The sequence below is a fragment of the Myotis yumanensis genome, unplaced genomic scaffold, assembly GCF_028538775.1.
Source record: "Myotis yumanensis isolate MYYU_CA2020_CCGP unplaced genomic scaffold, mMyoYum1.0.hap1 SCAF_12, whole genome shotgun sequence".
Taxonomy (NCBI): domain Eukaryota; kingdom Metazoa; phylum Chordata; class Mammalia; order Chiroptera; family Vespertilionidae; genus Myotis; species Myotis yumanensis.
The window spans coordinates 3,903,873-3,923,003 of NW_027223763.1; the positions used below are offsets into that span (position 1 = coordinate 3,903,873).

The 19,131-nt window shown below is 55.4% G+C and overlaps 1 non-coding gene across 1 annotated transcript; it reads right to left on the minus strand.

The window, feature by feature from the left end:
- Positions 1 to 18,954: 18,954 nt before the first annotated feature.
- LOC139021305 (U6 spliceosomal RNA) lies at positions 18,955 to 19,066 on the minus strand. The gene has a single exon (XR_011473429.1). It is a non-coding gene; the product is annotated as a U6 spliceosomal RNA (small nuclear RNA).
- Between the last annotated feature and the right edge of the window lie 65 nt (positions 19,067 to 19,131).

Here is a 19,131-nt window from a genome sequence, read left to right on the forward strand (position 1 = left end):
CGGCCGGGCAGACGCGAAGATGTGTCGGGCGAGAGGGGAGCGGAGGAGCGAGAGGCGCAGGGGCAGAAGGAGAAGGCAGAGGAGCCGGGGAAGGAGGCTGCAGGAGGGAGGCGAGGGGGTGGCGGGGAGGAAGGGGAACGAGGGGGAGCAAGGCGGAGAGGAAGGGAGATGGGGAAAGCAGCGGAGATGGCAGAGGCGGCGCGGAGGGCGGCGGAGACGGGCTGGAAGCGAAGGCGGGCGGGTGCGGGTGGGTGCGGATGGGAGGCGGGTGGCTGTAGAGAATCGGCGGCGGCCAGCGGCTCTCGGACGTGCGCTTGCCTCCCGCACACGGGCCCGGTCGGTCTTCGCCTTGGCAAAGCCTCGGCGCCTTTATAAGATTCTCAGTGACCCTCCTAATTGGTTATTAATGACGCCCTGACGTCGGAGGACAGACTTGTTGGACCCGGCCGGCTCGAGGAGCCTTCGCCACCACAGCTCCCCATTCGCTCCTCCCGCCCCTCCCCGGCCCTTCCTCCCCCGCCCTCCTCTTCCTCCTCCTCTCCCCTTGGGAAGCCCGGGCTGGGAGGGAGGCTCCGCTCGTCTCCAAGAGAGGAGGGGATGGAGCTGGGGAGGGGGCTCAGCGGAGTTCAGTTTGCTTGGACTCCAGAGACTCTACCGGGCAGGGGAGCTGGCCTCACAGGGCCGGGCTCACCCATTGTCCCAGGCCCGGACAGGTCCCAAGCTCCTGGGCCCGACCTAGGGCTCCGGGCACCAAGTCCTGGGCTGTGTAGTCGACCCAGAACCCGCAGGCCCAGCGCGCAGATGGATCTGCCTGAGCGCTTCGCTTCGCTTCAAACGGGCGCTCCGATCCCTCTGCTTGCTGCTCACAGTCGGTGTGAAACCATCCCTTGGCGAAGAGGGCTGCTTGACCGGCTGCAGGCGCTGTCCGGGCTGGGCCGTGACTGACACGGATGGGCTCCGGGCGACGGGCTCCTGGCCGGGGGCTAGGTCCGGAGGGGCAGACCGAAATCCGCACTAGCCACGGGTGGCTCGGAAAAGGCTTTCCAGCCGGATACAGGGGAGGTGCGGGTGGAAAGGGTTTCCCGACCGCACTCAGTGGGAGCAGCCGTGCCCAGAGCGATGTCCTCCGAAACGGCAGGCAGTCCCTGGCCAGGCCCCGAGGGCTCGGGGCTCCATACTCGGGCCTCCTGGCTCCTCCGCTCAGTTGTGATCTTGGGAAACCCGTTGCCTTCCCGCACTCCTTCCTTCTTGCCTTCTACCTCTCTTTCTCCTGCAACCTCCATCTTCTCCCCTTTCCTCCCTCCTCCTCTGCCCCCACCCCGCCAGGAGACTCTCTGCTCCAAGGCTCCGAGGCACCTGAGTGCCAGCGCAGCCTCTCTCTTGGCCTCTCTCCGGGACGGGAGCTGCTGAGCCCACAGCCAAGGCGGGAAGGCCACGGCTTCCTACAGGCTCCGCTGACTTCGGGGGTTAGTTTCAGGTCCCCACCTCCAGTGCCAGACAAGGGAGGGAGGCATGGGGACACCTCCCCCAACCTGCAGAGCTCCTCGGCGCCTTTCCCCACCCACATTATGTCAGATTCCGTTACCAGCATCGGGTTAGCCAGAGGAAGCCGACTCCCCAGGCTTCTTCGCAGGGTGGGAACTCGGTGGAGAGGCAGGGGGACAGGCCTTCCCACCAGGTGTGGTTGTCCTCAGGCCCCTTGGCAAAGAGCCCCCTCCACCATGGGGGTCCGGCCTTTACTAAGCCGTCCTCACACCTGGCAGCCCTGGATCCCCGGCCTCGGCATGCTGGGTTCTGGCCAGTGACCTCCGACATCCCGGGTCGCACCGGGGGTAGGCTAGGCTAGGACGTGGGCAAACCTCCGGCTTTCAGACCCGGGGTCCAGAGCCGCCCCGAGGCTGATGCCTGGGAGGTTGCACCGGGCAGAAGGCGCGACCTTCGGGCCTAGCCAGCAGAGGGCAGCGCTGCGGAGGAGAGAGCGCAGCCCCCGATTCAGGGTCCCTTCTAGACGCCTCCAGCGAGTCACAGTGGCTCTGGCTTGAGCCGAGGGCGCTGGCACGGGAGTCTCACCGGCGCCAAGGACTTGGCTTCTGCGAAGACTTGGTAGAGGAGGCAATGCGCCCGAGGAGGAGGAGACTACATCGGGGAGCGCCGCCAGGGGCCACGAGCGCAGCTCCCAAGCCCCGCAGCCACCAAGCCCCGCAGCCACCCTCAGCGCCTCGGGGAGACCCAGGCGATGAGGACCCGGCCCTTCTCCGCTCTGGGCGACAGTGTCCCCGTGCGTGCAGTTGTTTGGGCTGCACTTTGTGAACGGAGGTTTCTTTCGCCTTGTCTGTCTTTGGGTCAGGTGACTCCTTCTGCAAGCCCTGAGGATTTTGCCAATTCCAGACCACACCCCGCTAAGGGAAGTCCTCTGGCGGGCAACATTTGGGTCCTAACCCCACCTAGGGGTCAGAAGGTGAAAGGATCGAGGGCTCCGACCGCCAGGGAGCCCTATTCCTTTTGCGGAGACCCACAAATCCAGGGAGCGGTGTTGGGGGTTGGGTGGATGAGGCGCCCAGAATAGCCATCCAGCTCGTGCGCCGCCCGCTAGCCGCACGGGTCTCCACTGTGAGCTCACATTCTGTGCTTCTGGTCTGGCCGCAGACCCACCTGGGCCGGCTCCAGGAGGGAGTCCTATAGGGAGCGCCCCAGTCTCAGGGCCCCTTGAAACTGGGGAGCCAAGAAGCTTGCGTTTTCACCTCCCCTGGCTGAGACTGCGAGGGCGAACACTGCACCTTCAGGGGGTTCTCCGCGGACGAACCCTGCCGTTTTCCACGGAGGCCAGTGTGCGGGCACGAAAGCCCCCTCCGCTAGCCCGGGCCGGGCCAGAGCTCGCAGGCCCGCCCCGCCCCCCGCGCCCCCGCGGGCCGCTGCTCCGCGATCTCTTTAATATTCATGGGCGTTAATAGAGAGGCCCCCAGTATATCGGTCCTTTGTGGGCAGCTCGTAGGGCTTGAATAGGCTCCGGCCCCCTTTCTTCGGTGCCGTTTCCCGAGGGGCCGGGCCAGGAGTGAATGGCCCCGCTTCCCGCCCCGCGCCCCCACCCCCTTACAGAGAGAACATCTTTATCCCCGCAGCCGCCGCCCGGGCCCCCATTCACGCGGCCCGGGCTCCCGGCAGAACGAATCAATCGGCCGCGGCTCTTCGGAGGTCATCCTCATGGCCTGTCTCTCCCTTCTCGCCGAGCCCACGGGAGTGGAGGGAGGCTGAGGCAGGCTGACGGGCCTACGGATTAGGGGGCACGGGGCTGGGGCGCAGGGCAGCACCGGGCGCGGTGTGCCGGCCCCGGCAGGTTGAGAGGAACTCGGGGTCCCGCGGCCACCGGGGCCGGCTGATTTCTACCTGTTGCCCCGCGCAGGGAGGAGCGCGGAGAGAACCAGGGCCGCGCCTAAGCCCGAGTGCCGTCCTGCCTCCCCTCCAGGCAGCGGTGCGCGCCCCTTCGGCTGAGGGGCCGCACCCCAGAGGCCTGGCGCACAGAGCGAGGGGCTCCCAGGCTCCGCGGCCAGACCCGCAGGGCACTTCCGTTCCCGCCTGTGCGCCCAGGTCTGGGTCGCGCTGCAGTGGGGTGTCTGGAGGGCACCCTGGCGGAGGGGGTGCGCGTCGGTCAGGCGGGGCCGAAGCGCACAGGTCCCCGCTCCTCCGCCCCGCCGGCCCTGCGAGGCGCAGAAAGGAGCCCATTGTCCGCAGGGAAACACATTTTTGGGGGCCGAATGAAAGCCCGTCTTTCTTTTGAACTTTAGAAGAGGCTTCTGCCCTCGCCCTCGGAGGGAGAGATTTGTCCCCCCCCCCGCACCGGCCCGCTCGCCGCCTCCTCCCGAAACATCTGCCGGGGAAAATCCACCCTGGAGGGCAGATCGCGCTCGCTCTAAGCCCCGCGAACTCATTAAAAAGATATTAGCGGTGGGGGCGGCTCCCGCGCGGGCATCGATCGGCCGGAATGAGCCCGAGGGGGAAAAGGCGAAGAATGTGGATGCACCGCGCCCCGACCCCCGACCCTGGTCCCCACCGCTGCGCCCCAGCCTTGCGGCGGGAGCGGGGCCCTGCGCCGTCCTTGCGTCCCGTCGTCCGGCTGTTTGGGGCTCCCCAGCCCCTTCCCGGTCCTCCCCTCTCCCGGGGCGCCCCCTCCTCTCCTCGCCCGCGGGGCCCAGTCTCCCCTCTCCTTCCTCCTCGGCGCGCTGGCCGCACCGTCGAGCTCTCCACTGTGGCGTCTCTCCTGGTTCCTGCTTCTCACCCTCCTTCCCGGGGGCCCTCCTCGCCGGCCGCCCCGCGCGGGCTGTCTCGCGCCCCCCAGCTCCCTGCTCCCGTTTCCCTCGCCGCCCGGGGCTCGGTCTCTCCGGTCCCGTTCCCAGCCTGGCCCAGGGAAGTTTCTTCCCGCCCGGGTCCCGTGTGCTCTCCCTGCCCCCGTCCTCGCAGGCCGGTTCTGGGCGTCAGGGCGCCCACAAAGGCTCGACGGCTGCGCCGGTGCGGTTGGTGCGGGCAGCCACAACGGCTTCAATGGGCGCGGCCTGCAGCGCAGAGGGAGAGGCGGCGGCACGGTGACCAGGGACAGCGCCCCCCCCTCCCCCGCCATCAGCAGCCTCCGGCGCCCCAAGACAAAGGCACGCCCTGGGGCGCCACGTCGGGTTCCTGGGCGCGGAGCCGGCTCCGTGTCGGGCAGGTGACGGGCACGCGAGTCTCCCTGGGAGCCGGGCCTCCCGGAATCTCCCCACCCCGTCGCCCGCGCACCGGCCCCCAGGCTCCGGGATGCCAGCGCCAACGTCCCGGCAGATCAATGCGGCGGGACAGAGGGAGAGCCGCTCGGGGAGGCTCAGCAGCCAGGAGAGACGCGGCTTCCGGAGGCAGAGGGGGCGGGGAGAGGGAGACTGAGGCAGAGAGAGGCCGCGGGGGAGGGTCCAGATGAAAGCCATGGTCTGAGGTGCAGGCACAAGCACGTGTGTGTGCGTGTGTGTGTGTGCGCGCGCGCGCGCGCGCAGCAATGAGAGACAGGGGTTCCTAGAGACCCGAGGAGGCTTTTGAAGTTAGAGTTGGCCAGGATGCAGGGAGGGAGAGGGAGGAACGAGGCGCTTCAGGCACAGAGATTGGGATGGGGGAGGGGGGAGAAGGAGTGGGGAGAAAGCATGCAGGAGGATGAAGAGAGAAGGAGTTTGGGGGGGGGGGTAGGGGAGTGATGGGCGGCGCCCCTCCCTGCCCCCTTTTCTTTGGGCCTCTGGCCTCCACCCTTCCTGTGAGTCTCCGAGCAGCCAGAAGAAAGCCCGATCACTCAGCCCCCTTCCTTCTCCAGAGGCCCTTCCCACCCCACACTCACCTGGTCTCCTCCGCCATCTCCACTGCCCGGCCTTCCTGCCGCCAGCCCTGTTCCTGCCCATCTGTCCACCTGCCCCTGTACCCAGAGCGGCGAGGAGGTTGCACAGGGAGTGACAGCCTAGTTCTGGACTCACCCCCTGCTCCATCCACACCATCACCGCTTCTCAGGGAGTCCTGGAGGCTCGGACTATTCCTCTGTTCAACAAATACTTACTGAGCACCTACTGTGTGTCAGGCCCTGTACAAGGCCCTGGGGGCACCAGACCAGGCCTTGCCCTCTCAGGCCAGCTTCCAGAAGTGCAGGCGTGCGTCCTGGTGGGGCTAGAGGGGGTGCCAGCCTCTCTGAGGGTTCTTGCCTTGCCTGTCGCATGAAGCCTGATGTGTCCGGTGAGTACGCTCGCTCTGAAGGGACACCCGTGGCTGTCATTCCTATCGCTGCCTCCTCTCCAAAGAGCACTTGGCCCCACATGTAAAGGTCCCCTGATCCCTTCAGGAGACACCCCCGGGGCCCAGGGCAGTCCGATCCTTCCCTAGCCAGTTTTGCTCAGTGGACAGAGGGTTGGCCTGCAGACCAAAGGGTCCCGGGTTCGATTCCAGTCAAGGGCACATACCTGGGTTGCAGGTTCCTCCCTGGCCTGGGTCCTGGTCGGGGCTCATGCAGGAGGCAACCAATTGATGTGTTTCTCTCACATCGATGTTTCTCTCTGTCTCTTCCTCTCTCTTCCACTCTCCCTAAAAATCAATGGAAAAATATTCTCGGGTAAGGATTTAAAAATAAAATGAATAATAATAATGATCATTTTAAAAAAAATGAGTCCAATCCTGGCTCCAGTAGGTACTGCTGGGAGCCAAGGCACCCACTTCCCTTCTCTGAGCCTCAGTTTCTTTATCTGCAAAATGGGAATAATGATAGCACCTCCACTGGGAGGGATGTCATAAGGAAAAGAAACAATAAAGCATGAAAAACTCATAGGACAGTGAATGTACTTGGAATTTGGAAAATATTAGCAGGTCATTACATTTAAAAAGTAACACATGACCATGCTTGGAAATTTGTGAAATATGAAAGTATGAAGGAAGGTAGGTACCAAATATTGCTTACAAAGGGATATTGAAAAGCAAAACCATATGCTAAGGAAGCTGACCAGTATGCTAAAGAGAGTGTGGTCCATGTCTTACAAAGAGTGGTTGGAAAGGAAAAAACAACAATAATAACTATTATTATTATTATTAACATTTTCTAGCCACTCACTAAATACCAGTACTTTTAAGTACTTGACAAGGATTTTCTCATCCAACACACTGAGGTAGCTGCTATAATTATTCCCATTTCTCAGAAGAGAAAACTGAGCCACAGAAAAGTGACCTCAATGGCTGCTGTAACGAGGGGCTTATTTTCTTTCTTTTTAAAATATATTTTTATTGATTTCAGAGAGGAAGGGAGAGGGAGAGAGAGATAGAAACATCAATGATGAGAGAGAATCATTGATCGGCTGCATCCTGCACGCCCCCTACTGGGGATCGAGCCTGCAACCTAGGTATGTGCCCTTGACCAAAATCGAACCTGGGACCCTTCAGTCCGCAGGCTGAAGCTCTACCCACTGAGCCAAACCGGCTACAGCAAGACGTTTATTTTCTCAGATAAAAGACTACAGAGATAGGTGTGTGTCTGTGGGCCTTGGCTCAGCAGTTCAAAGATGAGAGGCCTGAGGTGCCCTCTGTTCTCATGATCACAAAATGGCTGCTGCAGCCCTGCCATCACCACCGAGGAAGGAAGGAGAAAGGGCAAGCTTCATCGACATCCCCCTGTAACACGCAGTGAGCAACGAGCAGAGCTGAGACTCAACCCGGCGACCTGACTCCAGGGCAAGGCCGTAACCACCGTCCAGTACAGCCTCCTGGCTGGGGCTGCTGCGGACAAAGGACCTGTGACTGAGGAGGCCCCGTGCACCGCCTGCCAACTCCCAGAGGCTGTGCCGGCGGGCAGGAGGGCAGCTTTCGCTTGCTGTGGAGGAACTAGGCATGAGGTGTGCAGACATGAACTCTGAGGTCCCTTCCGGCCCATCTCAGCAGCCTGGTGGTTGGACTGGGAGCTTCTCGAGGGCAGAGACCTTGTCCTGGCCTTCCTGGTCTCCAAGGCCAGCTCTGGGGCCTGCACACAGTGGGTGCCCAGCCAGTGAGTGAACAACGGAGTGGATAGAGACAGGATGGCAGGAACAGGCTGTGAAGGACAACAAGGCCTCTGGGTGCCACGAAGAAGCCTCTGTGTCCCAGCTAAGTAGCATCTGGGGAGATCCAGCCCCTACCAACCGGGCAGAGCCAACAGGCCAGGGCAGCCCAGACCTCCAAACCCTGGGGCCCAGTCAAGGTGTGGGAAGAGATGCTAAGGCCCAGCCACAAATGTTCCCACATGAGCAAGCGGGTCATGTTCTCACACCTGAACGCAGAGCCAGAGGGACCCACTGCAGGCAGCTGGCCCATTCAAGGCCCTGCTTCCCTCCCACTTGTCCCAGCCAGGGCCTCAGGCTCCCTGGGCTTCCCTGCCTCCAGCCTGTATGCTGTCCACACTGCAAGATGCCTCTCCGATAGCACCTTGATCATCACTGCAGTCCTGGTTCCAAAGCTGCCAGCAGCACCAAGGATAAAGGGGTGATGGCTCGCACTCTCTGAGAGCCCCTCTTTGCTCCCACGCTGAGCACTGGGTCACACACATGTACATATGACAATTCATAGCAGGTCTGCGAGATATGTTCCAACATTCACCCCATTTTACAGCAAAGGAAACTGAGGCCAGGGAGAGTAAGGAAAGCCCTCTAAGCCAGTGACCTTCCTCTCTCTCCCTTCCTTGGCTCTCTACAGCCAGAGAGGAGACCCTCGGACACTGTATCTTCATATCCATGTGCCCTGTGCAAGCCCAATTCTGAACAGGTGTCAGGCAATGTGTTAAACTGGGCGGAATAAAGACTTAATTTTAGACTCGTTTACCCCTCCCACCATTACCTGTGCCTACCCCTCCCCTCCTCTGTGCAGAGGCAGACTTTGAGCAATCAGGGAAGACAGACTCACTGGGAGACCACTTACATGAGCTGTAGTTAGAATAGAATGAAGGGGACATTTGCTGCTCCAAATGTCCAATAAGTCACAAGTTGCATTTATTCTGGAGCCTTCTGGACACTCCAGACTCTCAGATCATCGTGCATTTATTTTAATTATGCAAATATTGATTGTAAACCCACAATGTGCCAGACTGGACCTGGAGTGTGGGGGCACGGAGCAAAGGCAAGTCGTGCCCTGAAACCTCAGCCCAGCCCTGGCAGCTTCTGGTCCCTGGGAACAGCAGTTCAAGGTGAATTAGTTCAGGCGGCATCTACCGAGAGCTTGCAGCGAGCCAGCCTTGTCTGAGCACCGAGGAGACGCCAAGGAGCCATCAGGTCTCTGTCTTTGGGACGCTGCTGTTCCCCAAGCAAGCCGGCATGGCTACCATACCCAGGCCACACCGAAGATGTTAGCCAGAGTCACAGGCTTCTTCTCTGTGGAATTTCAAGGAGAAAAGCCTCACATCCTTGCTCTGCAGCTGGTCGGGAGGTCCTCTTGTTCCCCACAGCTCTTGTGTGTGGGTGCAAAGAGCCACTGGCCCACTGTGCTGTCCATCTACCCCACCTCGCCACCTCAGCAGCCGGGCCAGCGGGCTAACATGGACCAGAGCTGAAAGAGCTGCAGGACTCAGACTCGGTCTGAGGAGTGCTCAGCGAAGCCCAAAGTCAAGAGGGGGAACCAAAGAGAATTTGAAATCTCTGGCACTTGTAGCAAACTTCACACACAGCCTAATTGCTGGGCAGATTAGCATACATCATCACACTAAATGTCTATTTACCGCAGATCCTGATGCAGCACGTTCCCATTTCAACTAAAAGGGCAAGGAATGCTAAGAGGTAAAAAAACAAACAAAAAACCAAACCCACAAACAAAAAAACCTCTAAAGAGACAAAGCAGTAATCAGAACTAGACTCAGATGTGACGTCAGTGCTGGAATTATCAGACAGGGAATTTAAAGCAACTATGATTAATATGTTAAGGGCTCTAATCGAAAAAGCGGGCAACATGCAAGAACAGATGGGTAACGTAATCAGAGAGATGGAAACTCGAAGAAAAAATGCAGGGAAACGTTAGAAACAAAAAACACTGTAACAGAACTGAGAAGTGCCTTTGCCGGGCTGATCAATAGACCGGACACAGCTGAGAGAAGAACCAGTGAGCCTGAGGATATGTCCGTGGAAATGTCCCAAACTGAAGTGCGAAGAGAAGAGAGTGAAAGAAACAAGAGGTAGCCCGTAACTGTGGCCAGTGTCCAGGTGTGACCCACATGGGACTGGATTACCAGAAGGAGAAGAAAACGAGACCGAGCAGGAGAAATATTCGAAGTACTAATGGCCAAGAACTTTCAAAAAGTAATGAGCCCTGGCCAGTTCGGCTCAGTGGCTAGAGCGTCAGCCTGCGGACTGAAGGGTCCCAGGTTCGATTCCGGTCAAGGGCACATGCCTGGTTTGGGGGCTTGATCCCTGGTGTGGGGAGTGCAGGAGAAAGCCAATCAATGATTCTCTCTCATCACTGATGTTTCTCTCTCTCTTCCTTCCTTTCTGAAATCAATAAAAATATTTTTAAATAAACGTAATAATGACAGGCAGCAAACCACACATCCAGGAATCTCAGAGAACACCAAGCAGGATAAGGAATAATAAATTTTGCCCAACTGACATGGCTCAGTGGTTGAGTGCGACCTATGAACCAGGAGGTCATGGTTCAATTCCCAGTCAGGGCACATGCCCGGGTTGCGGGCTCGGTCCCCTGTGGGGGGTGTGCAGAAGGCAGCCAATCAATGCTTCTCTCTCATCACTAATGTTTCTATCTCTCTCTCCTGTTCTCTCTGAAATCAATACAAATATATTTTTTTAAAAAAGAATAATAAATGTTAAAAGCCCAGGAAAAGAAAAAAACAGTAAAAAACACACAAAAAGTACCACATCCAGGCATAACATATTCAAACTGCAGAAAATAAAAGGAAACAGATACAGGTGGCATTTACCCTTCATTTTTTGGGGGGGGAGGGTTGGGGGAAGAGGAGGAGGGGAGGTAAGAAGAGAGGAAGTGGGGAGATGGGGGAAGCACAGGCATGCTCCTGGGAGGAGAGCATTTGAATCGCAATGGATTTAAAAGTTCATGTTGACAAGGTCTACTTGCTAGAGAGTCAGCCAATCAATAGCAGCAGTGAGGCTGATGACAGATTCAAAACGAGGGGTTTGGCAATGACAGTTTCCCATGAGCCTCAGCAGCCAGGTTATTCCTAAATCAGCTGCACAGTATGTGTACGATCCCAGTTCAGACAAAGCAGCAGTTGTAAATGACCACAGTATTTGAACTGCTTACCTGGTTAACACTTGAAAATAAAAAATAATTCCAAAGACTCAGAGAGAATCATTACAATGTTGAATTGTTAAGTAACCACCCCCTCCCTGAGCAAGCCCCTGTTCTGGAAGGCAAGCTCCCCTCCTGGAGAAGTGGCTGTGGCCCATCCCCCCGGCCCTGAGCACAGTGCCTTGACTATGGCTGGTGCTCCAGCAACATGAGTTGTGGGTTCGACTGCACAACAGCATCTAACGAAGCACGGAATGCAGTAATGGACAGAGTAATGAACTTCTGGGTGCGATCTGGCTGGAGCAGATGCCTGCATGCAGGCCTGAATTCAAATACCAGTCGAGTTAGAACATCCCTCATCGGGAATGTGAACGGTGACAACATACATGCACAGAAGTGAGTGAAGCTAGTAACACAAGCTGACATGTCGCAGGTCTTCAATGGGTTAGAGTTCGGTACAGATTACAGACCAACGGCTCCCATGAATATACATGCAAAAATTCTAAACAAAAATATTAGTGAACTAATCCAATGCTATATGAAAAGGACAGGTAATACTTTATGACCAAATGAGGCTTATTCTAGGAATGCCAGGCTGATTTAACATTTGGGAGGCCAAAATGTAACCGCTATTATTAAAATAAAAAAGGAGCTACATCGTGTGATGATCTCTGTAGATGCAGAAAAAGCACTCGACAACTGCAACACCCATTTATGATAAAACTGTGGCAAACTAGAAGCAGAAGGGAACTCCCTCATCTGACCCTAGGTATGTACAACAAATGTAGAACAAACATAATTAATGGTGAATTATTGAGAGTGTTCCCTCTGATAAGACCAGGATGCCCACTCTCACTACTCTCAGTCAACAGTGTACTGGTAGTCTAGGCCAGTGCAATAAACAGAAACAGATGGCGTCAGGATTAGGAAGGGAAAATGATATCATCATTATTCATAAATGATATGATTCTTAATATTGGAAATCTATATGAATCTATAAGCTATTACAACTAAAAAGGAATTTAAGTAAGGCCATTAGAATCAGCTCACTATATAAAAATAAATTGTATTTCTACAATCAGTAACAAAAAAATAAAATTTAAAATATACCATTTTCAATAATATCAGAAACCCAAGAACAAATGGAAAGAAAGCTGTGCAACCTCTATACTGAAAATTACTAAAATTATAGAAAGAAATCAAAGAACTAAACAAAAGAAGGGCTATACCATGTTCATGGATTAGAAGACTTGTGTTGGGTTGTCAATTCTTACCAAATTGACCAATAGATTCCATGTAATCCTAATAAAATCCCAGATTGAAAACATTTTTGTGAGGAGTAGGAAACTGATAAACAGATTCTAAAATTTATATGGAAATGCAAAGGGCTGAGAAGAGGTAATCTTGAAGAACAACAGAGCTGGAAGACTTACTATAAAGGTACCGTAATGAAGGTAGTGTTGTAAAGATAGACAAGCAGATTGAAAAAATGGAAAGTTGCATATAGCCCCACCAGTGTGGCTCAGTGGTTGAGTGTTGACCTATGAACTTGGGAGGTCACAGTTCGATTCCTGGTCAGGGCACATGCCCAGGTTGTGGGCTCAATCCCCAGGGGTGGGTGTGCAGGAGACAGCCTATCAATGATTGTCATCATTGATGTTTCTATCTCTCCCTCTCCCTTCCTCTTTGAAATCAATAAAAAAAATTTTTTTTTAAGGGAGCATATAGAAACCTTGAGTGCACAGTATTTTTTTAAAAAAATTTAAAGGTTTTAAAAACATTTACTGTTTTTTATTGGCATTTGAGTCAAACAGCTGTGGAACGCTGGACCCCAGCCTAACACAATTTGGAAACCACTGCTGTGGCCAGTTCTCAAGGAGGGGAACTGACAGGAAGAGATGGGACCCGTCAAGTCACAGAGGAGGTTAGCCGTCCGAATAGGGAACAAAAGCCAGGCCTCTGGACCCCCAGGTGACTGTTCTCTCCCCTTGACTCAAGGGAAGGGAGGGTTGGGGAAGAACCTTCCCACACGTGCCCCCAGATGACCGAGGGCAGCGGTTCTCAACCTGTGGGTCGCGCCCCCTTTGGGGGTCGAACGACCCTTTCACAGGGGTCGCCTAAGACCATCGGAAAGCACATATATAATTACATATTGTTTTTGTGATTAATCACTATGCTTTCTTTATGTTCAATTTGTAACAATGAAAATACATCCTGCATATCAGATATTTACATGGCGATTCATAACAGTAGCAACATTACAGTTATGAAGTAGCAAAGAAAATAATGTTATGGTTGGGTCACAACATGAGGAACTGTATTTAAAGGGCCAGAAGGTTGAGAACCACTGACCACTGGTTTCCGCACTCACAATTCAACTTTATAATGATTCTCTCTGAGTCTTTGGAATTATTTTTTATTTTCAAGTGTTAACCAGGTAAGCAGTTCAAATAAAACCAGTTTTTGTTCAATCTGAAAAACAAAAGCATTATCCCAGTCCCGTCACCACCCAATCTTTGTCGTCACCCTTTTCTTAAACACAGAGCTGCAGCTGAGAGCACCCCACGAATGGAAGGCCTGAGTGGCCGCAGTGAGTGATGGCGGGGACCCGACTCAGGGAAGGGAAGCGGAGATGAGAGAATCTGATGTAAGAAGGAGAGACCCACAGGATCACAGACTCCTTTGCAATGTGCTGGAAATAGGATTTCCTTCAATGTTATCATGTGGCTAGAACTGAGCAGCCTTCCCCCACCCCATGGCTGGCCAAAGTCGTTCCCCACACATCTGTGTGCATATTGGCTTCTCCCATAGCTGCCTCACCTGCCCCTCGGGGGCTGGGCTGCTCTTTACTAATGGCCTCGCTGCCTTGACCTCAGGGGACAAACGAGCTGGACCTGGGGCCAGTGTGTCCTGGGGGGACCAGAAGAGCCCAGGAGAAGCGAGAGGGTCAGTGGTGAGGCCGACATTTTTTGCAGGTCACGCAGTCTGTCCTTGTGCTCACGGTGGAGCAGGACAAGCCCCCAAAAGCAGCCAGAAGCCCTGAACTCAATTATTACCATCAGCTGCCATTTTCTAAGTGCTCCCGATGAGCCAGGCATCAAGTACGTTATAGGCAGGTCACTGAATCCTACCTCAGACCTCTGATCAGGGAGGTAGTTATTATGCCCATCCTGCAGATAAGCAAATGGAGGCTCAGAGCGTCAATAACTTGCCTCAGGTCACATAGCTGTTGAGGGGTGAAGACAGGACTCAACCCCAAGCCTGCGTGTCCGAACGTTTGCTCCTCCCACTCTGCTGCCCAGGTGGGCTGGCCCTGCTGGGTCCCTCCATAACCAAGCTGGGTGTCCCTTGCACAGGAAAAGTGGGCAGACTGAGGCCTGAGCCCTGGCTACAGAGTCCTGGCATGATGCTGGCAAGAACCTCTTCAAAGCTAAAATGGGTCTCAAGAGTCGTGGGCCCCCAGAGGAAAGCAAAACATGGTCGGCTCGTGCTGTCGGTGGTAGCTGTGTTCCACCAAGTCCCTGTGGACCTGAATCAGCAAATACTGGACCATCATCGCTCCTTCCAGCTGTGGGCGCAACATTTTCATCAACCAATGGGTACAGAGCAATGGCATTGCTTACCTGCGCTTGTACTTACACCCTGTTGAATGCGTGTTGTCCATTCATTGACACTGAATTCACGGCAAGGGCTGACGACTGCTGGCAGAACAGAGCTTAGCTAACACGTGCATCTCCGCCTCAGGCCTGTCACAGCCTTCTTGCGCTTAGGGACAGCGACAGCGCTGTGCTGGGGCCATTTTCAACAGCAAAGTCAGCAACAGAAAGTGTAAAAACGCTGAAAGCGAAAGCGAGGCTCTGGAGGACGAGGTCACCTGTGTACAGCGTGAGCGCGGAAACCAGAAGGCAGGGAGGGTTGTCTCGCTCGCCGGAGGAACACGCGCATCAGGCAACTCAAATGTGCTTTGAATGTCCGCAAAGGTGCGGTGAGTATTGGTTTCGGGGTGTAGGCGGATTTGCACGTGCGGGAGGTAATGCCTGGCGGAGGCCCCGTGAAGTCTTCACCTGCAGGGGACAACCTCTCGCATTCCGCTTGCAGCCCGTCTGCCCTCCAGGAGGCCTCCATCCCCTCCCCCTGCCCTCATAGCCCCTCCATCTCCTCCCCCTGCCCTCACAGCCCCTCCATCCCCTCCCCCTGCCCTCACAGCCCCTCCATCTCCTCCCCCTGCCCTCACAGCCCCTTCATCCCCTCCCCCTGCCCTCACAGCCCCTCCATCCCCTCCCCCTGCCCCTCCACCTCCTCCCCCTGCCCTCACAGCCCCTCCACCTCCTCTACCTGCCCTCACAGCCCCTCCACCTCCTCCCCCTGCCCTCACAGCCCCTCCACCTCCTCCCCCTGCCCTCACAGCCCCTCCACCTCCTCCACCTGCCCTCACAGCCCCTCCATCTCCTCCCCCTACCCTCACAGCCCCTCCATCTCCTCCCCCTGCCCTCACAGCCCCCCATCCCCTCCCCCTGCCCTCACAGCCCCTCCATCTCCTCCCCCTGCCCTCACAGCCCCTCCATCTCCTCCCCCTGCCCTCACAGCCCCTCCATCTCCTCCCCCTGCCCTCACAGCCCCCCATCCCCTCCCCCTGCCATCACAGCCCCTCCATCTCCTCCCCCTGCCCTCACAGCCCCTCCATCTCCTCCCCCTTCCCTCACAGCCCCTCCACCTCCTCTACCTGCCCCTCCATCTCCTCCCCCTGCCCTCACAGCCCCTCCACCTCCTCTACCTGCCCTCACAGCCCCTCCATCCCCTCCCCCTGCCCTCACAGCCTGTGGGCCCCTCTCCCAGGAGGAAAACTCTGCCCAGAGAAGCTGTGCTGCCCCAGCACACCCTCCCAGGCTCGCAGCTGCCACCAGAGCCAATACGGCAGCAGAACACGTGACTCGGGGCAGCCGGATTTCCGGTCCTGGGGGCCACGTGGTGGAAGCGAAGGGAGTCGAAAGCTTTGTTAAAGGTTAGTCACTGCCTTCGCAGCTAATGGTTCCCCACAGATGAAAACGTCGGAAGAAAATGGGTATTAGCAAAGAAAAGACTTAAAGTGAATGCGCCAGGCACGGGGGAGCCTGCAAGAGATGTGTTGTGTGCAGGCCCTTTAAGAAGACAGGTTAGCTAGAAGTGCCCCGTCCATCAAACCATCAAACCGAGACCTGGGGGGGTACTTTCTTGGTGCGCCATCTCACCAGATGAGATACTGTTTACCGTGGTTACTCGCTGTTTGTTACCATTGAGGACCCTTCGCCACATTGTTCACATTTCCATTGTTTGCTTACTCATTCGAAATGTGTAAGCTGATGCTTCAGCCGTTGTAGTGTGTGATAGGCGTATTTAAGCAGCGGGCACTCAGAAATATGTGTGCATTACTAAGGTGTACTGAAGTGGGCTTGGCCTTAGGTGTTGGCATAACTCAAGATTTCTATTTAAAAGCTGGAGGGGAAAAAAGAAAAAGAAAAACTGGAGGAACATAAGAGAGTTGAACTGAAGTTCCAAGTTGGCCGCCCTCCTCACGTTAGTCTAAGTCAGTGGTTCTCAACCTTCTGGCCCTTTAAATACAGTTCCTCATGTTGTGACCCAACCATAGGATTATTTTCGTTGCTACTTCATAGCTGTAATGTTGTTACTGTTATGAATCGTCATGTAAATATCTGATATGCAGGATGGTCTTAGGCGACCCCTGTGAAAGGGTCGTTCGCCCGCCAAAGGGGTCGAGACCCACAGGTTGAGAACTGCTGGTCTAAGTCAAGAGCACGTAGCATTGACTTTTTAGAGCCGTTTCTTCGTCCTGTCAACTACTTCACTTCCTGTCAACCTCCTTCTGCTCTCGATGGAAGCCCCAAAGTGCAGCACAGAACTTGGCACAAAACTGGCCCCCACCCACTTAGCTTCTAACTCTGAACCCTCATTTGTAAGAGGAGGTGAATAGTCCCGTCTGCCTCCCAAGGTGTGGAGAGCCCCCGTCCCTCACCCCCCTTCAAAGGAGATGCCTGGAAAGGGCCAGAACTCCCCTGGTAGATGCTCCCTCACAAAGGCCCGCAAGGATTCCCATTGTTTCAGTGGTTCCTTTTCACTTCCCTTTCCACCCCACACGAGATGCAGACCCGGGGCCAGCACTCTCTGCGGAATTGAGTGTCACTTTCTGGCCATTAATCTCTAAGAGTCTATCAGGACCATTTGCATTAGCCCCTCTTACAAAACCCCAGCTGGGCCCTCGTGGGCCAGAAGTGGGGCTCAGGAAGCTGCACGCTGGAGCCAGCTGGAAGCGGAGTCCATGGTGTCCCCATGCCCTCTTGGACCGGGCCCTGCAATGTGCCATCTGTGCTCCAGCCAGCCCTACCATGGGGCTGTAGGACATCACGGATGGTCACCGTTGGAGAGGGACAAGTGCCTCCTATCTCGTGATAGGCCAGGGCTACTGATGGAGGCACATTGGCTAGAAAACTCCCTGCCCCTGGCCCAAGCTCTGAAGTGGGTTTGAAACAGCACAGCTGGGCCCTGGACTAGTGAACTTGGGCAGCTGGCAGCGACCGAGTGTGCATGTGCGGTGGAGTGTGGGAGGTGGGGCAAGAACTCGGAAGACAGACTGGGCACCTGCCCCGCCCCCTGCCTCCCAAACACACAGACTGTCCTTTCCGTGATGACCATGCAGCTTTCCTAATGGAACACAATCGCTGAACTTGGTACATTTCAAGCACTTTAGCCTTCCAGGACACCAGACTGCTGATGAAAACCATCTTCCGTGGGCGCCATGTTAATGAGAGGCCAAATTTCATACGCTTGCAAACTTTCCCCCCCTGCCTCCTGCTGTATTACACCCCGCCTTCCCCCTCAATAAAAGGTTGCATCAGAGAGAGAGAGAGAGAGAGATCTCCATAATTTATAGTATGGGCATTTCACTAGGGACAAGCGCTAATCTGTACTTACCGATACATTTAAGAAAATGCATCCTCCCGCAAGCCTGCACCATTTATGACTCTTGGCACAAACCGCAATGCTCAGTCTTCAATTAAGGGACACCTTAGGGTTCATTATCACACAATCGCTCCCTGAGAACCATGCCAAATGCTGTTTTGGCACAGAGCTTGGAAGATGAATTAGAAGGAAGTCTTCTCTGTAATGCCCTCTCCCTAATTCCCACCCCCATCATCAGCGTTTATGCCCTCCTCTGGCTCAACCCCCTCCTTCTTCTCAAGTGGCTTTTACTATTCAATTTCTCAACGTCAAACTCGATTCTCTAGAGGTGTAGTTAAAGACGCCCTATCTCCTTTTTGTTTTCCGGCTCTCACAGGCCTCAGAATGGCTGCAGATGGGCTGCTCTCCACACCCCTTTTGGGCCTAAAGGAGCCACAGATGCTTTTCCCCCTCCTCTTAGAGCTTGGGGTCGAGAAAAGAAAAAGAACCAGAATTGGAAACACACACGAGTATGAGCCATAAGGAGGACCCACACGAGCGCATCTAAATGAAGGGATGACGCACGCATGCGGCCAGCGGCAGAGGCAGGCGTGTTCAAATATTAAAGCAGGGAGCTGGGTCCAAAGCCAGTTGCTTCCATCAACAGGGAAGGAAGGAGGGAAACAAGAGCTGAAGGCCGATCTTTATCCCTCAATATCCTAGTCCAAGGCCCGCATTGTCACAATGTGTCCTGAAACCGCAGGCCCCTCCAGAATTTAAACCGTGGGTAAGGACACCCCCTTTTTGTTTCCTTATTGAAAAAACAGAATGAGCACCTTCCCAGCTCTCCCAGCACCGTGGCCCGCAGCAGGCCGGGGCTGAGAGCAAATGCCACCCAGGACACAGCCAGAGGCTGAGCGGGTCACAGGCAGCTGCAGCCAAAGCAGGTACCTGGCCACCGTGGAAGGCAGCAGCCAACCCACCAGGCCAAGACCAGTTTGGTCCTAATTTATTTACTTTTTATTTTATTTTTTAAAAAGAATATATTTTATTGATTTTTTACAGAGAGGGAGAGGGATAGAGAATTTGAAACATCGATGAGAGAGAAACATCAATGAGCTGCCTCCTGCACACTCCCTACTGGGGATGTGCCCGCAACCACGGTACATGCCCTTGACTGGAATAAAACCCGGGACCCTTCAGTCCGTAGGCCGACACTCTATCCACAGAGCCAAACTGGTCAGGGCCTAATTTATTTACTTTTTAAATAGGAAACACTTCATGCGTCTGCACGACACCCTTTGCGCAGGGGCCATGCTAATCTCCATATTTCTCGTTCCAGTTTTAGTGCATGAGCTGCCCAAGCGAGCAGCCCGTTTCTCAGGGTGCTGGGGGAGCATGCTGAGGGGTAAAGGGTGCTGGGGGAGCATGCTGAGGGGT